This window comes from Lucilia cuprina, chromosome 6, assembly GCF_022045245.1.
Source record: "Lucilia cuprina isolate Lc7/37 chromosome 6, ASM2204524v1, whole genome shotgun sequence".
Taxonomy (NCBI): Eukaryota; Metazoa; Arthropoda; class Insecta; order Diptera; family Calliphoridae; genus Lucilia; species Lucilia cuprina.
This window is the reverse complement of record NC_060954.1, coordinates 17,469,692-17,488,342: the sequence shown is the minus strand read 5'-3', so window position 1 is coordinate 17,488,342 and position 18,651 is coordinate 17,469,692. Positions and strand designations below refer to the sequence as shown.

Sequence of the window (18,651 nt, the reverse complement as noted above, 5' to 3'; positions counted from 1 at the left end):
CTATTCTATAGTCAAGACTATAGACTATTCTATAGTCAAGACTATAGACTATTCTATAGTCAAGACTATATACTATTCTATAGTCAAGACTATAGACTATTCTATAGTTAAGACTATAGCCTATTCTATAGTCAAGACTATAGACTATTCTATAGTTAAGACTATAGCCTATTCTATAGTCAAGACTATAGCCTTTTCTATAGTCAAGACTGTAGACTAATCTCTAGTCAAGACTAGTTATTCATAGACTTCTAATGACTAATAATACTTTTTATTTACCTTAAAAATAAAAATATATAAAATTGTTTTTCAATTAAATTCGCTATAAAAATTAGGTGAGAATTGAAAGAGTATAGAGTGAAATACATATAATTTAAAATAATAATGTAAATAATAAACTGCTTAACATGATGATCGCACGCTCTCTTTATATACAAACTGTCACTTGAAAAACCCAAAAAAGTATAAAAATAATAAAAACTCAATAACAGCCATAAATTGCACTAATAAATGAATTTAAAAAAATATTTGTTCAATTAGACAAAGAAAAAAAAGATCTGTAGGTTTTTAGATTTTTATATAATTCTAATAAAAAGTGTTGTTGATTTTGAAATATTCTCTAGAATTTTATAAAATTTTAAAAAATAGAAACTGATGTAATAATAATAATAATAATTATATATGTATACGAGTTTGTTGTATAAGGTATGTTAATGAGTTTTTTTGTGCCCATTTCTCAAACTCAAGTAATTTTTATTATTTTTTTTCTAAATAAATAGAAACTACTCAGCATTTGTATATGAGCCAAAATAAATAAATTGCAAAAATAATTAATTTATACTAGTAGAAAATTTATAGACTCTATTCAAAGATTTCGTAGAAATTTGTATAAAACTGTTAGCGGTAAAAGACTCTTAAGAACTGTCTTGTTCTCTGATATTAATCTTTCTCTAACGATATCTATTTTTAAATCTAATTGTTTTTTCTCTCTCTCTCTTTCTATATATGTATTATGGTGATATATCTATTTTGTTGTTAGTATATGTGTTGTTATGATTGCATTACAAGTTCGCAGTGATCCTTTACCAAATCCCTTTGGCAAAATTTAAATTTCCTAGCGGGTTTTCTCTTTATTGGTTTAATTTAATATTGAAAACAAAATAAATTTAATTCTTTGTCGTTTTTTTTATTTGATTTTCTTATTGATGTTTTTATATTTTATTTTTTTCTGTTTTAGAATTATTCCTCCTAAAATATTCTTTCTGTGTGTGTTTTTCACTTTAAGTATTTGCGTTGTATGCGCGTTTTATTCTGCGATAGCATTTACGCCAATTGTTGGTCTATAAATTGTCAATAGTCTTTTCTAGTATTTTTAGATAATTTTTATGTCTATCCCACACAAGATTCATACATAAATAAATAAATAAAATTTTGAATAAATAATTTTTAAAATCGCATGTTTTATTTAATCAGGAATGGAGTATAGAAATTGAAAAAAGTGAACATTACATTTTTATAAAGGACTATTGTATATTCTGTAGACTATTCTATAGAGTAGTCTACAGACCATTCTATGGACTAGCCTAAAGACAATTCTAGGGACTAGTAATCTTCAGACTATTCTATTGAGACTAGTCTTTAGACTCTATATACTAGTCTGTAAACTTTTCAATGGATTAGTATTAAGATTGTTATAAGAACTGTTCAATAGACTGCTCTGTGGATTAGTACGTAGACTTTTCCATGGACAAGTCTAATGGTTTTTCTATGGACTGGTATTAGATTAGACCATAGAACTATATGGAACCATAGACTAGCTCATTGACTATTCTATGGACTAGACTATACACTTTCCTATGAACTAGACCGTACACTATTCTATGGACTAGTCTATAGACTATTCTTAGTACTAATCTATGTACTACTCTGTATACTATTCAATGGTTTAGTATACAGATTGTTCTAAGAACTATTCTAAAAACTATGACATGGAATAGTACATAGTCTTTTACATGGACAAGTCTATATGCTAGTATATGGATTGTCCATAGAATTGTCTATAGACTAGCCCATTGATTGTTCTGTGGACTAGTCTTTAGACTATTCCATGTAGTAGTCTTCAGACTATTCTATAGACTAGTCTGTAAACTATTTTATGTACTAATCTATAGACTGTTCTATAGACTATTCTATGGACTAGTTTATAGACCATTCTATGGACTAATCTATAGACTATACTTTGAACTAGTCTATAGACTATTCTATGGACTGTAGATTATTCTATACTAGTCTATGGCCCAGTCTATAGACTATTCTATGGACTATTATTTAGACTATTCTATAGATTTTTCTATGGACTAGTCCTTACACTATTCTGTGGACATATCTATAGACTATTCTATGTCTATAGACTATTCTATGGACTATTCTAAGACTATACTATAGACTAGTAAATAAACCATTCTATGGACTAATCTATAAACTCTTCTATGTAATATTATATGGACTAGTCTATAGACTAGTATATGGACTATTCCATGGACTAATCTATAAACTAGTCTATTGACTCCTCTATGGACTAATCTTTAAACTAGTCTATGGACTAGCGTAGACTGTTCTGTGGAAAATTCTATGGACTAATCAAAAGACTGTTATATGGCCTAGTCAATAGACTATGGATTAGTCTACTGGCATTTCTATGAAACAGTCTATAAATTTTTCTTTTGAATACTCTGTTGACTAGTTTATGGACCAGACTATTTACTAGTCTAAGGAATGGTCCATTGGTAAGACTTTAGTGTTTGTTTGCTTGTCTATTAGCAAGCGTGTGAACTAGTCTTTTGGCTAATCTGTTAGTATACAGATTAGTGGGTTGTCTGGCTTATAGACTAATCTATTAAAAAGCTCATAAGAGGTATGGACAAATAACAAAAGTATTGTTATAACCAACCCTGATTAAAATGATGATTATTTGGTATTTTAATTTAATTTACATTCAAATAAAAATTCAAAATAAAACGCAACAATTGTATAATTTTTATTTACTTTTTTTCAGCAACATTTCTCTACATAAAATTATAGTAAATAATGAAATGAATGTAATGTCATGAATTTATTTATAAATTTTAAATTAAAGGTACTTTTAGAATATTCACAGTTTGAGAAAGTTTAAGAAGAGCGTTTTATTAAATTCATTCGAAATCGTATAAAATTGTTCGTGTTTTTTAATAAATTAAAAGAAATGTAAAATTTGTTAAGAAAAGGTTATTTAACATAAAATAAAATATATTTAAAGTAACGCCTTAAGTTATGCTTTTAATTACAATTATTTAAACATTTAAAAGTATGCTTTTAAATTAATCATTGGTTTCTATAGTTCATCCCTAAATCCATTTTTAAACTTATAACTTAATTTGGCATATTTTCTTAATATTGTTTGTTTAAATCATATTTTTCGTTTGTTTTTTTTTCACTATTATTTTATGTTTTATTTATTTTTTTGTTTTTAGTTCCAGGTAATCATGTTTTTATTATCATGATTTTTTTTAATTTGTGTTTATTTAACACATTTTCAGTTAAGTGTTAAAATATCATAAGCAAAAAAAAAAACATAAAATTAAATAAAAGTATGTGTTGCGCTTAAAAAAAGTATATTTAATCGTTTTATAAGAAAAAATAAATATCAAAATACTTTTCAAATTTAGTTTATTTTTTAACTAAATATTTGCTTTTAAATCCTCCTCACTTTTTGTAACCTTAAAAGTTTTGTTTCGCCTATAAGTGGGTTAGAAGTTTAATTAAATTTAATTTCATTAGTTGAATTACTTGAAGAAAGAGAAAATGTCAGAGAGAGTCTTAAAACAGAAATTAGTTTAAAATGGAAGAGTTTTGGGGGGTTGGGGATTTAAAATAGATTAAATTAAAAACTTTGTAATGCACATAGACAAGGAACAAGTTGCAAATGAAATTAAGGCATCATTTTTGGGAAACTCTTATAAACAGTTAATGGTTTTTTATAAAAAAATCTTAAATATTATGCTTTAAAGTACTTAAAATGATTAAAAGTTATTTGGTTATTTTAAAGTATTTAAAATAAAAGGTCTCATGATAAAATTTTATCAATAATACATTTAATAAGCCTAAAAATAGGCAATATATTTTGTAAGTTATTACTTTTCCTTTTTGAAAACCTGAAGACTAGTGTGTGAACTAGTCTAAAGACTGGATCATTAACACTTCAGTGGTTTAATCTCTGGACTAGTTTATTGACTATTCTCTTGATATGTCTTGGTCTATGGTTAAGTCTATTGACTTGTCTATGGTCTAGTCCATGGATATGTGGAATTGTCCACAAGCTTGTCCTTTGATTGGTCTAATGATTAGTCTCGTTCATATTATATTTACTAGTCTATGGACGGATCTATTCACTTGTCTACGGACTGGTTTATTCACTAGTCTATAGATAAGTCTACTAAGTAGTCTATTAAGTAGTATATTCACTAGTCCGACTTGTCTTATGACTAGATTACTAACTAGTTTAATCATTAGTCGATGTTCCAGTCTATATTGTAGACTATTGGTTAGTCTTTTGACTAGACTATTAAATAATCTATGGACTAGTTGTTGACTAGTCTACAAGTTAATCTATTGATTGGAATAGTCTTGGAACTAACCTATGTACTAGTCTATTCACTAGTCTACGGACTGCTATATTCACCGGTTGATTTCGTAATTAATGGTTAAGACTAGTCAGTGGACTAGACTATTGACGAATCAGTGTACTAGATTATTTCCTAGTCCAATGACTAGTCTACAGTTTACTCTTTTGATTAGTCTATGGACAAGTTTACTTGTTTGTCTAGTGACTATTCTATGAACAAGTATATTCTCTAGTCCATTGATCAGTCTATGGACTAATCTATGGGGTCGTCTATTGAGTAATCTAATGTCTATTAAATTGTCAAGTTTAATGTATTGTCTATTGACTAGTCTGTTGAGTAATCTCATGACTAGTATATGGACTTATCTAATTACTAGTATATGGTTTTGTCTAATGGCTTGTCTATGAATTTGTTAAGTGACTAGTCTAATACTAGTCTAATGACCAGTCTAACGACTGGTCTAACGACTGGTCTAACGACTGGTCTAACAACTAGTCTAACGATTGGTCTAACGACTAGTCTATTGAGTAGTCTAACGACTAGTCTATTGAATAGTCTAACGAGTAGTCTATTGACTAGTGTAATGACCAGTCTAATGATTACTCTGTTGACCAGTCTAACGACTAGTCTAAATGCTAGAGTATTGACTAGTCTAACGACTAGTCTATTGACTAGTGTAATGACCAGTCTAATGATATCTCTATTGACTAGTCAATAGACTTTTCTAATGGCTAGTCTACTGCCTAGTCTAAGAACTAGACTATAAACTGGACTAATGACTTGTCTGTTGAATAGTCTAATAATTAGTATATTGACTATTCTATTGAACTATACTGTTGACTAGTTTCAGGATAAATCTATTGATAAGTCGATTATTGATTAATCTATTGATTAGTCTGTTAATGTGTCTATAGACTAATCCATGTCGTAGTCTATTGACTATTGATTATCTATGGACTAGTCTTTAGCAAGTGTATTGACTAATCTATTGTCTAACCTATTGATTTGCCTATGAGATAGTCAATTGACTAGTCTATTACCTAATGTATAAACTAATTGGAAGACTAGTCTATGACTCAGTCTGCTCTCTTAACCTTTAACCAGTTTTCTTACTAGGTATGGTCTAAAAATACTTTGTTTAAATTATAATTCCTTTAAAGCGCCTAAAAGCAGGCAATTGTTATCTTTGTTATATTTTTTATAAAAGAAAATTATGTTATTTTAATTATTTCTACTAATTTTCTATTTTTATAAAATAAAATCTTATCGAATTACATAATTAAAATATTTTTAAAATTGTTTTTTTTTAATTTCTATTTATATTACTCCCAAAATTATGCTTTAATTGTTAAACTTTTTCTTCACCTAAGAATACTGCTATTATATATAGCCGACCTTTTTACGTAATAAACCTCAAACAAACACACATTCTCGTTTAAATACTTTCAATATACATAACAAACAATTGCGTGTGTATTTCACAATTTGTTCATTTGTTCTAATTTTAATTTGCCAAGAAGTATTATTTCTCAGACTATTTTCTTGCTTCCCCCCTTAACTATTTCTACTCCATTCCCCCTCCGTTTTTAGGTTTCTAGTATTAAAACTCATTAAGTTGGCGGCACTTGTTGTTGTCTACTACAATGTCTGACTGTCGTGTGCCATTTTTTCTGTTGCTGTTGCTGCTGCTGCTGCTGTTGTTTTTCATGTTTTCCTCTTGTATCATTTGGTATCATGCTGTTGCATATTTTTTTTTTGTTGCTGTTGTAGTATTTATATCTCTATTTTGGTACATTTTTTTCTTTATACTTCTTCTTATTTGTTTTATTTTTGTGTGTTGGCCACTTTTTTTTCATCAAGTAAACAAACAAAAAAATATAGAGGAGAAAAACAACAACAACAATATATTGAATTGATTAGAGGCCATATTGTGCGTGTGTTTGCAACAGCAACAGAATATCAACGACCAGCAAAAAGGGCCTCCTGTAGTTTTATGATTATACGATTTTTTTTGTTCTTAACCAAGATTTAGTAGCATCTGTTTGTTGTACAATTGAAAATATTTATGTGGAGCCTCCACAACAACAACAGCAACAAAAACACACCAAATATTTTAAGTGGTTCATGAGAGAAATAAGAATATTGCAAAATCAAAATAAACACAAATAAATTGTTTCAAAAAAATAAAAATTTCTATCGATTTATTTGGTGAAGTGCATCTGTTTTGAAAAACAGACAAAAAACGCACTTTTTTGTACAAACAACCTAATTATATTAATTATTTGGTAGCTTTATGAATTCTGATGCTACTGCTGTTGTTGGTGTTGTGTTTTTGACTTTTTGTTTGAAAAAAAAAAATCAATAAGATTTATGAATTTTGAATATGAAAACCTGCTGCGAATTAATGTTGGAATTTTTAATAGAAATTATGTTTGTAGGTTAATAAAAAGAAAAAAATTATAAGATTTTTTTTACAAAAAATTTCTAAAAGATACATGTTGATATCTGCATAATTTTTCTACAGAAAAACTGTTATACTAAAAGAATTTTATATGAAAATTTTTTATACTTAAACATTTCTATACGAAAATTGTTTTATCTGTATAACAGTTTTTTGATGCAATTTTCTAAACATTAGACTGTTAGACATTATTATTTATTATGAAAAAAAAATTTGTTATACAAAAAGCTTTTTATGAAATAACTTTTTTGGAAAAAAACTGTTGTACACTAAATTTTCTATGGAGAAAACTGTTGTAACCAAAATTTTCTATAAAAAAAACTGATATACACAAAATTTTCTATAAAAAAAACTGTCAAACAGAGAATGTTCTATAAAAAAACTTTTTCAATAGAAAAAACATTTTTAAACAAAATTTTCTATAAAAGAAAACAATTTCCATAAGAAAAAACGATTATATACAAAATTTTCTTTTTTACGCAAGATTTGTTATATAAAAAAATTAGTTTTTCTTTAAAAATATATTTTCTTAATAGCTTCTATAGAAAAAACTGTTATACACAAATTTTTTATAAGAAATTGTCATATGCAATGTTTTTTTTTTTATAAAATAACGTTTTATAAACAAAATTTCTATAGAGAAAAGTATTATACACAAAATTTTCTATAGAAAAAACTGTTAAACATAAAATTTTCAATAGAAAAACAATTATAAAAATATTTTCTATAGAAAAAACAGTTTAAAACAAATATTTCCATAAGAAAAAACGATTATATACATTTTCTAAAGAAAAACTTTTTTATGCAAAATTTATTATGGAATAAACAACATTTTCTTTAATAATCAATATTTACACAATATTTTCTATAGAAAGAACTGTTATACAGATTTGCTTTTTTACAAAAAATTGTTATACGCAATGTTTTTTTTATAGAATAACGTTTTATTAACAAAATTTCTATAGAAAAAAACTGTTATACACAATTTTTTCTATAGAAAAACTGTTACACTAAAACATTACATTTTTATAGATAAACAAGCAGTTTTTTATAAAGAAAACTGTTATATACAAAATATTCTATAGAAAAAATTTTCATACACAATATTTGTTTTAGAAAAAAACTGTTATACACGAAATTTTCTATAAAACAGTTCAGTCTATAGAATAAACTATTATACACACATTTTTCTATAGAAAAAACAGTTATACACAGAACTTTCTGCAATAAAAAATTTGTGTAAACTAAATTTTCTATAAAAAACTGTTATACACATCGTTTGTTTTTGATTTTCACACCATATTTTATATAACAAAAATCTGTTATACGGAATTTTGTACATTTTCTAAGTAAACAAATTTCTTTATACGCAATGTTTTTCTTGAAAAAAAAACTCTTATACTCATAGTTTCTTTTTTTCTAGAGAAACAGTTCTACACAAAATTTTCTATAACAAAAAAATCTGTTATACACTATTATATATATTTTGTATGTATAAAACTTTTTTGTTACAGAATAAACTGTTATATGCAAAATGTTTTTTATTGAAAAAAAAACTGTTATACGCAATATTTTTTATAGACTTCTATACCAAAATTTTCTATAGAAAAACGCGTTGTAAACAAAATTGTTTACAGATAAAATTTTCTATAGAAAACTGTTATACTGAAGTGTTTTCTAATGTTAAAAAATTTATAACAGTTTAGTCTTAATTGTACACAGAGGGAAAGAAACCGGTAGAAAAGTAAAGGAATTAATACAAAAAGTCAGATTACACGATTGGTAACATTTACACAAAGGAAGTGTATAAAATTAAAGTAACAACCAGTTATCAATTTGACAACGCAACGTTGTTGTTTTGTTTAATCTTAATGTCATTTCGGCAATGCATTTTTGTGCGCGTTGTCACTTTGGTAACACATTATTATTTTCAGCTGATTTGAAAACGTGTTTGTATGTTTATCTTTTTATTGTTGATTTGACAACTAATCGTACATACTTTTACAATGGATGTTATTGAAATATTATAAACAATTTGGTGTTTTATATTTTTTCACTGTGTATATTGCAATGACTTTCAATTAAATATTTTTTTTCTTATAACTCAATTGATATTTTCTTTCACTCATATATTAATAAATATTTTAATTTTTCCTTTTAGTCTAATTTATTTCTAATTTCTTTACTCATAATAAATGTCATTATTTAAACAATTAACTTTTACTAAATTGCCTTTCTATCAAAAACACCTTATAGATAAAAAAAACGTTTATTAAAAAAAAACCCTCCTAAAAAATATATAAACAAAATTTTTAATAATTTATTAATAAATCCAAATAAAACAACCACCATTCATAGAACTAATCAACGACCTACATTTTTGTTTTTGTAACCAAAATATTTAAACAAATATAATACCAAAAAAAAAAGAAAATTTACAATAATAATAATAACAATCATTTTAAATGACCCCAATTTCGGCGGGTGCTACTTATTCTCTAGCACTTGAAATGTATTTCTTTTCAAATATTTTAAAAGTAACAAAGAATTTTCAAAATAAAAGTACTTTTTTTCTTTAAAGTACCAGCACACTTTTTTTGTTTTTGTAATTTTCTTTATTTTATTTATGAACTTGTCGACATTTGGAAAAATATTGTTAAATTAAAAAAAAAAAAATACATTAAAGCAATTAAGTGTAAAGGAAAAGTTGCTTTTTATATTGGAAAAAAATGCACTTTTTTAACTCAAACACATTTGTGTTACTTATGGCAGAGAAAAATTATTTCATATTGTGCAACATATTGTGGCAAGTGTTTGTGTGGTTTATTGAAGAAATATTTAAAAATGTTTTTCTTTAATTTGTTTAATTCCTCTACAAATAAGCAGAACCTGCCCATACGCAATAGAAATTAAAATGCACTTATTCTGTTTGTTTTAGTTTGAATAAAAAGGGGGCAAAAAAAATGCACACATGTGTAAACATACCTTTTTGTTCTTAAAATACATTTTATTCTTTTGTTATTTCAATTTAAATATGAATTTACTTTTAATATTTATAATAAAAAATCGTTTAAGTTTAAACAAATTAAAGTAAATTAAAGCATATTTTTAGGTTGTGAAACTTGTTTTAAAATTTAGCAGTAGTTAAGGATTAAAAAAAAAACTAATGTTGGTCGAAAAAAGTAAGTGAGACAGAAAACTATTATATTAAAAAGTTTTCTATAGAAAAAACTGTTATACTCAAAATTTTTAACAAAAAAATAAAAAATTATTATGAAACTGTTACACACAAGTATATAAATTTATCAAAAACTGTTATATAGAAAATTTTCTGGTGTGAAACTGTTATACACTAATTTTTATGTAATTTTCCCTAGGAAAACTCTTACACATGAGTATTTCTGTAGAAAAAACTATTATACACAATTATTTCTAGCAATTAAACTTTTATAGAAACAACTGTTATAACTGTTATACGTTTCAAAAGAAAATCCTATTATGTACAAGTATTTCTTATGAAAATGTATTATACAAGCATATATCTGTTATACACAAGTTTTTTTTTATAGAAAAAACTGTTTACAAACACATTTTGCCGTAAGAAAACTCTTATAACCAAATATTCTCTGTAGAGAAAGCTATTACATATATATAAACTGTTATATATAATTTTTTACAAAAAAAAACAAGAAAAACTGTTATACTCCAATTATTGTCTATAGAAAACTGTTCAACTCCAAAGTTTCTAAATAAAAACTGTTATAGACAAGGTTTTCTATTAAAACTTCATAACGCATAGTTCTGTGGAAAAAAACTGTTATATATGCATTTTCTGTAAGAAAACTGTTTCTGTAGAAAAAACTTATATGCAAAGTTTCTAAATAAAAACTGTTATACACAAGGTTTTCTATAAAAAATTCATAACGCATAGTTCTGTAGAAAAAAAAAACTGTTGCGTATGCATTTTCTGTAGGAAAACTGTTTCTGTAGAAAAAACTAATATACACAATATTTTCTTTTAAAACGCTTTTAAACGTAATACTTTTTTTGGATAAAACATTTATATAAATTTTTTTAAAGAAGAAAACTGTACTTCAATTTTTCTGTAGAATAATAGTTATACTCGAATATTTCTAAAGAAAAAAAAACTGATATACACAATTATTTTCCTTGAAAATTCATTACACACGAATACTTCTATATATAAAAACTGTTATACACAAATATTTCTAAAGAAAAACATGATACACAATAATTTTTCTTTAGAAAAAATTGTTATACTATTCTTTATTTAAATTTTTTTATAAAAAAAACTGTTTGACATTAGGCCAAACTATAGTCAGGACTATTGATCAATCTATAGTATGGACTATAGATCAGTCTGAATTCTGGACTATAGATCAATCTATAGTCTGGACTATAGATCAATTTATAACATGTACATTAGGTCAATCTATAGTCTGAATAATAGATCAATCCATAGTCTGAACTATAGATCAATCTATAGTCTGGATTATAGGTCAATCTATAGTCTGAACTTTAAATCAATCTATAGTCTGGACTTAAGATTAATCTATAGTGTGGGCTATAGTTCAATCTATAGTCTGGACTAAAGATCAATCTATAGTATGGACTAAAGATCAAACAATAATCTGGACTATAGACCAATCAATAGTCTGGACTATGGACCAATCAATAGTCTGGACTATAGATCAATCTATGGTCTGGACTATAGATCAATCTATTGTCTGGACTATAGCTCAATCTACAGTCTGGAGTTTAGATCAATCTATAGTCTGGATTAAAGATTAATCTATAGTCTGGTCTATAGTTCAATCTATAGTCTGGACTATAGATCAATCTATAGTCTGGACTAAAGATCAATTTATAGTCTGGACTAAAGAGCAATCAATAGTCTGGACTATAGACCAATCAATAGTCTGGACTATGGACCAATCAATAGTCTGGACTATTAAAATCGATTATACCAACATATTCCTTTAAAAGAAACTGTTATACAAAAACTTTTCTGTAGAAAAAATTTATATACAGTTTTTCTATACAAAAACTGTTATACACCAAATATTCCTATAAAATTACTGATATGCATACGTTTCTTATGGAATGAACTGTTATACTTACATTTTTCTATTGTAAAAACTGTTATACACAATTTTCTATAGAAAAAGCAGTTATACATATATTTTCAATAGAAAAAATTGTAATACATTATCTTTCTATATATAAAAAACTGTTATACATAATTTTTTCTATAGAAATTGAAAAACCTATTAAAACTCAATATATCAAAAAACAAATCAAGCCAATTTCAGAAACCCTGTACTAAAATAAAGTTTATCTTAAAGAGAACATTGTTCATGAACCGAAATAAATAGTAGTTGAAAGGGGAAAGGTCTGGACTATATGACTCTAGAGGCAGAACTTTCCATACACTTCATCCCAAACAGTTATTGAAACCTGTAGCGTTACCAATAAGGCATATTATGCTTTTATATTGGGCGATTTTTGGGCAATGTTTCTTTTTAAAGAAATCAATTGCATTCGGTAAATGTTCCATAATATGATCTGCCAGACTCTAGGAACTTTTTAAATCAAACTGTATTCATAATATTTGTCCAATTCACAATCGATGTCGTATCGTATGAAAATTATGACATACAACGATACAACTGTACAACACCGATAGTGAATTGAAAAATTACCTTATATTTGAATTAGGTATCGATTCGTTTGGCTGATCATGCTTCTCATATGATCCTTTACCTACTGCTGCTGCTGGCAAAAGTTTTAATATTGCTGCCAGTTTAAGTAGCTTTCGATGATTTTAGAAACTGGTGTTGAGTTTTAGAACAATGTTTATGAATTTTTGAATATTGCATTTTCAAATTATACATCTAATATATAAATTTTGAATAAAACGTTGCATGGGGGAAAGGAAATTATTTATTTTTTTTGCAAAATTTTACCTGTTCCCCCAGGTATATGTTATATACATATAAGCACACTGACTCATCTAGAAAATACTAAAAATATATATTTAAATTAAAATAGAAAAAAAGCGTGTCTAACAAAAAAAAAAAAATCACAAACACAAGCTACGCAACAACATTCAGTCATTAATGTCAAACGTAAATAAAAAAATTAGTCAGAGTTAAAAGATATTGTTTAATTATCTTGTAAATTTATATTGTACAATGACTTTTAATATTTAACAATACTGAAAAATAAAATTAAATACAAAACAGCAAAAATAAAAATAAATTATAAAAATTCCCACATCTAAATGTAGTAGTATTATGAAAGCATAAGTAGGGGTATTCACCATTTAAAACCAATATGACAAATATCACAAATTTTTAAATTCATTAACTAAATAATCAATATCTATTAAGAAATCTAAATAAAATTTTGATTATTTTTCTAACAAAATTTTCTTCTCGTGAACACCCTTATTGTATTTATTTTTAAATTATTTTTATACTCAAAAATTTATTTAAAATAATATAATGTCGTTATATTTGTTATTTCATGAATTCTTTTTTTTTCGTATTTTTCTTGTAAATATTTTTAGTATTTTTTTCGCAGCTGTTTATTTTATGTTTTTTTTCTTACTCTTCGCTTTTATTCTTAAAAACAAAACATTGCGTTGCAAAACGAAAAACAACGTTCTTCGCTCTTTTTTCCAAGAGTTAAATAAATAAATAGAATTCTAATTAATTTTCTTATTTAGACACCATCTAGTCTAACAGGGCTGGAGTGACGCCAAAAATTTATATTTTAAAGGCAATGTGTTTTTTATGTCTTTTCAGCGTTTGTTGAGCTTTAGTTTAGTTTTTTTCTGATAAATCATAAATATTGCATAAATTTTATAATAAATTAAGTCAATGGTTGTTGATTAATAGACTTCTATAGCTGCATTAACTTTGTGCTAAACGATTATTTTGACAATATGTTGCATATTTTTAGGCTGTTTGCCAAATAATGGAAAGAAAAGACCTAATTAAGGGTAATAAAGTCTGAAATATTGTTTACAATAAAGAATATAGTCTAATAGTTCAAACAATAGATTGACTTATAGTTCAGAATACAGATAGATATGTATATAGTCCAGACTATAGATTGATCTATAGTCCAGACTATAGATTGATCTATAGTCCAGACTATAGATTGATCTATAGTCCAGACTATAGATTGATCTATAGTCCAGACTATAGATTGATCTATAGTCCAGACTATAGATTGATCTATAGTCCAGACTATAGATTGATCTATGGTCCAGACTATAGATTGATCTATAGTCCAGACTATAGATTGATCTATAGTCCAGACTATAGATTGATCTATAGTCCAAACCATAGATTGATATATAGTCCAGACTATATATTGTCTACAGTCCATTGTCTATAGTCCTGGGTTGTATTGTATTGATATAGAATAATCTTTAGTCTATAGATCATATTATAAACACATCTACTACAGAGTGCTCTGTAGCTGGAAGACCATTGTTTTTTTTTTTCTTACTTTTTTACTTAATATTTCTTTTAAATTAATTGTATTTCTGTGAAATAATTATTTAGTTTCCAACAGAAATCCTTCAATTATTTGCATGTGTTTTATGTTTTCTCTCTATAATTTTCCTTCCTTTCCACTTGTGTGTCATCATCCTTAAGTGTTATTGAAAGTTTTAAATTGGTTTTATTTATGCTAGATTATTAAATACCCTACAGTAGGACAAAATCACTAAATAATAAACTATTTCAAAACTTTTCTTCTAACTTCTATAGCTACCATCAACTGTCTAACATAACCTGACCATTTACACAATTTCATTATAATTTTCAGGACATGTGCAGGTTTTTTATATTTTTTGCATTTTTTCTATATTAACGGCATTATTATAGACATTACATTTGGTATTTATTCATCCATTTGTAAACAATTTAAAGTATCTGGTTGCAATCGTATGTCGTTGTTCTATATTACAGACTAAATGATGCTCTCCTCTTTAAAACTCACCCACCGCCTAGACAGAACAGGAACTTAAGTAGTAAATAAATTGTAAAAAATTATAGTTGGAAAAAGAGTTTACAACGCATGAAAAATACTCAAGATAATTGAAGTGTACTTGTCGTAATAAATATATATTTTTTCTCATTTACTTATACAAACACATAAAAGTTATTTATCATGGCGTATATGAACAGAACGCCCTAATGTAGGCAATCAAATGGAATTTTTCTTTAATTTATAAACATTTCACTCACATTCTCTCTCTCTCTCTCTGTCTCATGCTCTTGAAAACGTGTTGGAAAATTTATCTTATATATTTAAAAATGTGATAATTAAATGTGAATGTATGTATGATAAGGTTGTTAGTGTTGGTAGTAAATTGATGAAAGTAGTAATAAATTTAAAAAAAATTATAATAAACAAACACATACATAAAAAACAACAAATACTTACACATAAGTAAGCCTTACTATAGGCAACATATAATGAAGTTTAGAATGATTATAATAAACATGTAATAAGTAGTTATATTCCTATTAACTGATCAGTAGATTAGTCTATAGTTTAGATTGTTATATGGTGTAGACCAATCTATAGTCTGGACTATAGATCAATCTATAGTCTATACTATAGATCAATCTATAGTCTGGACTATAGATCAATCTATAGTCTGGACTATAGATCAATCTATAGTCTGGACTATAGATCAATCTATAGTCTGGATCTATAGTCTGGACTATATATCAATCTATAGTCTGGGCTATAGATCAATCTGTAGTCTGGACTATAGATCAATCTATAGTCTGGACTATAGATCAATCTATAGTCTGGACTATAGATCAATCTATAGTCTGGACTATAGATCAATCTATAGTCTGGACTATAGATAAATCTATAGTCTGGACTATAGATCAATCTATAGTCTGGACTATATATCAATCTATAGTCTGGACTATAGATAAATCTATAGTCTGGACTATAGATCAATCTATAGTCTGGGCTATAGATCAATCTATAGTCTGGGCTATAGATCAATCCATAGTCTGGACTATAGATCAATCTATAGTCTGGGCTATAGATCAATCCATAGTCTGGACTATAGATCAATCTATAGTCTGGACTATAGATCAATCTATAGTCTGGACTATAGATCAATCTATAGTCTGGACATAGATCAATCTATAGTCTGGACTATAGATCAATGTATAGTCTGGATTATAGATCAATCTATAGTCTGGACTATATATCAATCTATAGTCTGGACTATAGATCAATCTATAGTCTGGACTATAGATCAATCTATAGTCTGGACTATAGATCAATCTATAGTCTGGACTATAGATCAATCTATAGTCTGGACTATAGATCAATCTATAGTCTGGACTATAGATCAATCTATAGTCTGGACTATAGATCAATCTATAGTCTGGACTATAGATCAATCTATAGTCTGGACTATAGATCAATCTATAGTCTGGACTATAGATTGATCTATAATCCAGACTTTAGATTGATCTATCTATGTGGTATATACATTGGTCTGGTCAATAGGTTTGGACTACGGATGAGCCTTAAGGCTGGACAATAGATCAGTTTTTGATCTGGTCTATAGATTAGTGTAAAGTTTGGATTATAAATTTCTTTACAGCCTATTTATACCAAAGATCTACTTATAGTTTGGTCCTTGAGAGTTTTATAATGTAGACCATACTACTGGCTAAAAACTGTAGAACTTATCTTTGTTTCAGATTATAGACTGATCTCTAGTACAGACTATTGACTAATATATATGTACATAGCTGTTTGTTGAACATATTAAGAGTCTATAGTTTAGGTTTTAAACTATGAACTTTCATCCTTAAAGTATATTTTGATTATGATTTTAATAAATCCCTTAATTTATTCTACAAAACTTTCTATTACCACAAGCACTCCCTAAAATATGCTTTAAGTATTGCGCAGTAAAATATTTTAAATATAAAATATTTAAATATTTTACTTAAACAAGTGTTTTTTCTTGTAATTTGTTAAACAAATTTTTCCAAATTGTCTAATATGTATTTTCAATTAAATTTTCTCATGATTCACGGTTTTTTGGCAAAGTCCACAGAAAAAAACTATAAAAACTTTTCATATTCCCCAAAGAGCTCTTAAGCATTTTTTTTTCTGTTTTGCGCAAAAGACCTTCAAATAAAAATTTGTAATCTTTAGATATTTTTAATTTTTTATTTTATAAAATGCTTAATTAATTAAATGTGTCATACGTGTTAAAGAATTTCTAAATTGCCATCAAAAATAAAATGTAAAAATATAAATTACATTTAAAAAATTATTAATAATTTTTCTTGTAAAATTTCTTAAATCGCAAATAGTTTTATTAGAGCATTATAAAACGTCTAACGGTTGCAGTTGCTATTATAAAGGGTTTTTAATTATTATTATTGATTCATCTTTTGTTATTAAAAATTTTTTGATTTAATAATCATTCGATCATGTTTAATTATAACATTGATTGTTTTTCTTTTATTTTTGTTTTATCGGTTTTTACATTTCGTTTGCTTTGTTCATATGTGTTTTTTTATACATTTGAAGTAATTTCATTTTATCTTTGATTAATATAATTGTTTTTATTTTCTGTGGATTTACGCAAATGCATTTGTATTTTTGTATTTTTTTTTTTTTTAATTTTCATTTCATTTGTATTTCAATAAAAACTTTTATAGATAAAATATATTGCACATCTGTTGAGTTTAATGCTGTTTGTTGCTTGTTAAAATTATTGGTAGAAAAATAGAAAAATTTTGGACAGTGGGAGACAAAATATTTTTTATAAATCTTTTAAACCTTAAAAGTAATCCCCCATAATTTGTTTTTAATTTTATGCCTTAAGCCTTTATTTCAATATTCAATGTTTAATAGCTTTTATTTATTTATAAATACATTAACTTCTTATTAAATTGTTATTATTTTCTAAAATTATATTCCAAATTTATTTGTCAGCCTAAAAGTTGACAATATTTTTTATATATTGCATATTTATTAGCTTTGTTTCAAAACAAATTTCTTTTTACCTGTTCCACTTTATAATCTATAAATATAAAGAATATATTATCGATTTATATGGCAGACTTACATAATTTCTAACTACAGTGGTGGCCAAAAAATTATCAATTATTTTATGATTATACCTGAACTGGAATGGATAGACTGATATATATTGTCCAGACAACGAAATGATCGTAGTCTAGTCTGTAGAATAATCTATAGTTCAGAATTTAGACAGGTGTATAGCCCACATTATAGACTGATCTATAATACTGAATGTAGACAGATCTAGAGTTATGACTATGGTCTGGCTTATGGATTGATTTCTAGTCGAGGCGGTAGATTGATATTTCCATAGTCTTGACTGCAGAAAAATTTATAGTCTAGATATAGAAAGATCTATAATCCAGGCTATAGACTGATCTATAATCCAGACTATAGTTTGGTCTTTAG

At 26.2% G+C, this 18,651-nt stretch overlaps 1 protein-coding gene across 1 annotated transcript in view; it reads left to right on the top strand.

Annotated features, from left to right (window-relative positions):
• LOC111680389 overlaps positions 1-18,651 on the top strand; it is a 200,674-nt gene that overhangs the window by 95,589 nt on the left and 86,434 nt on the right. The window lies entirely within an intron of this gene.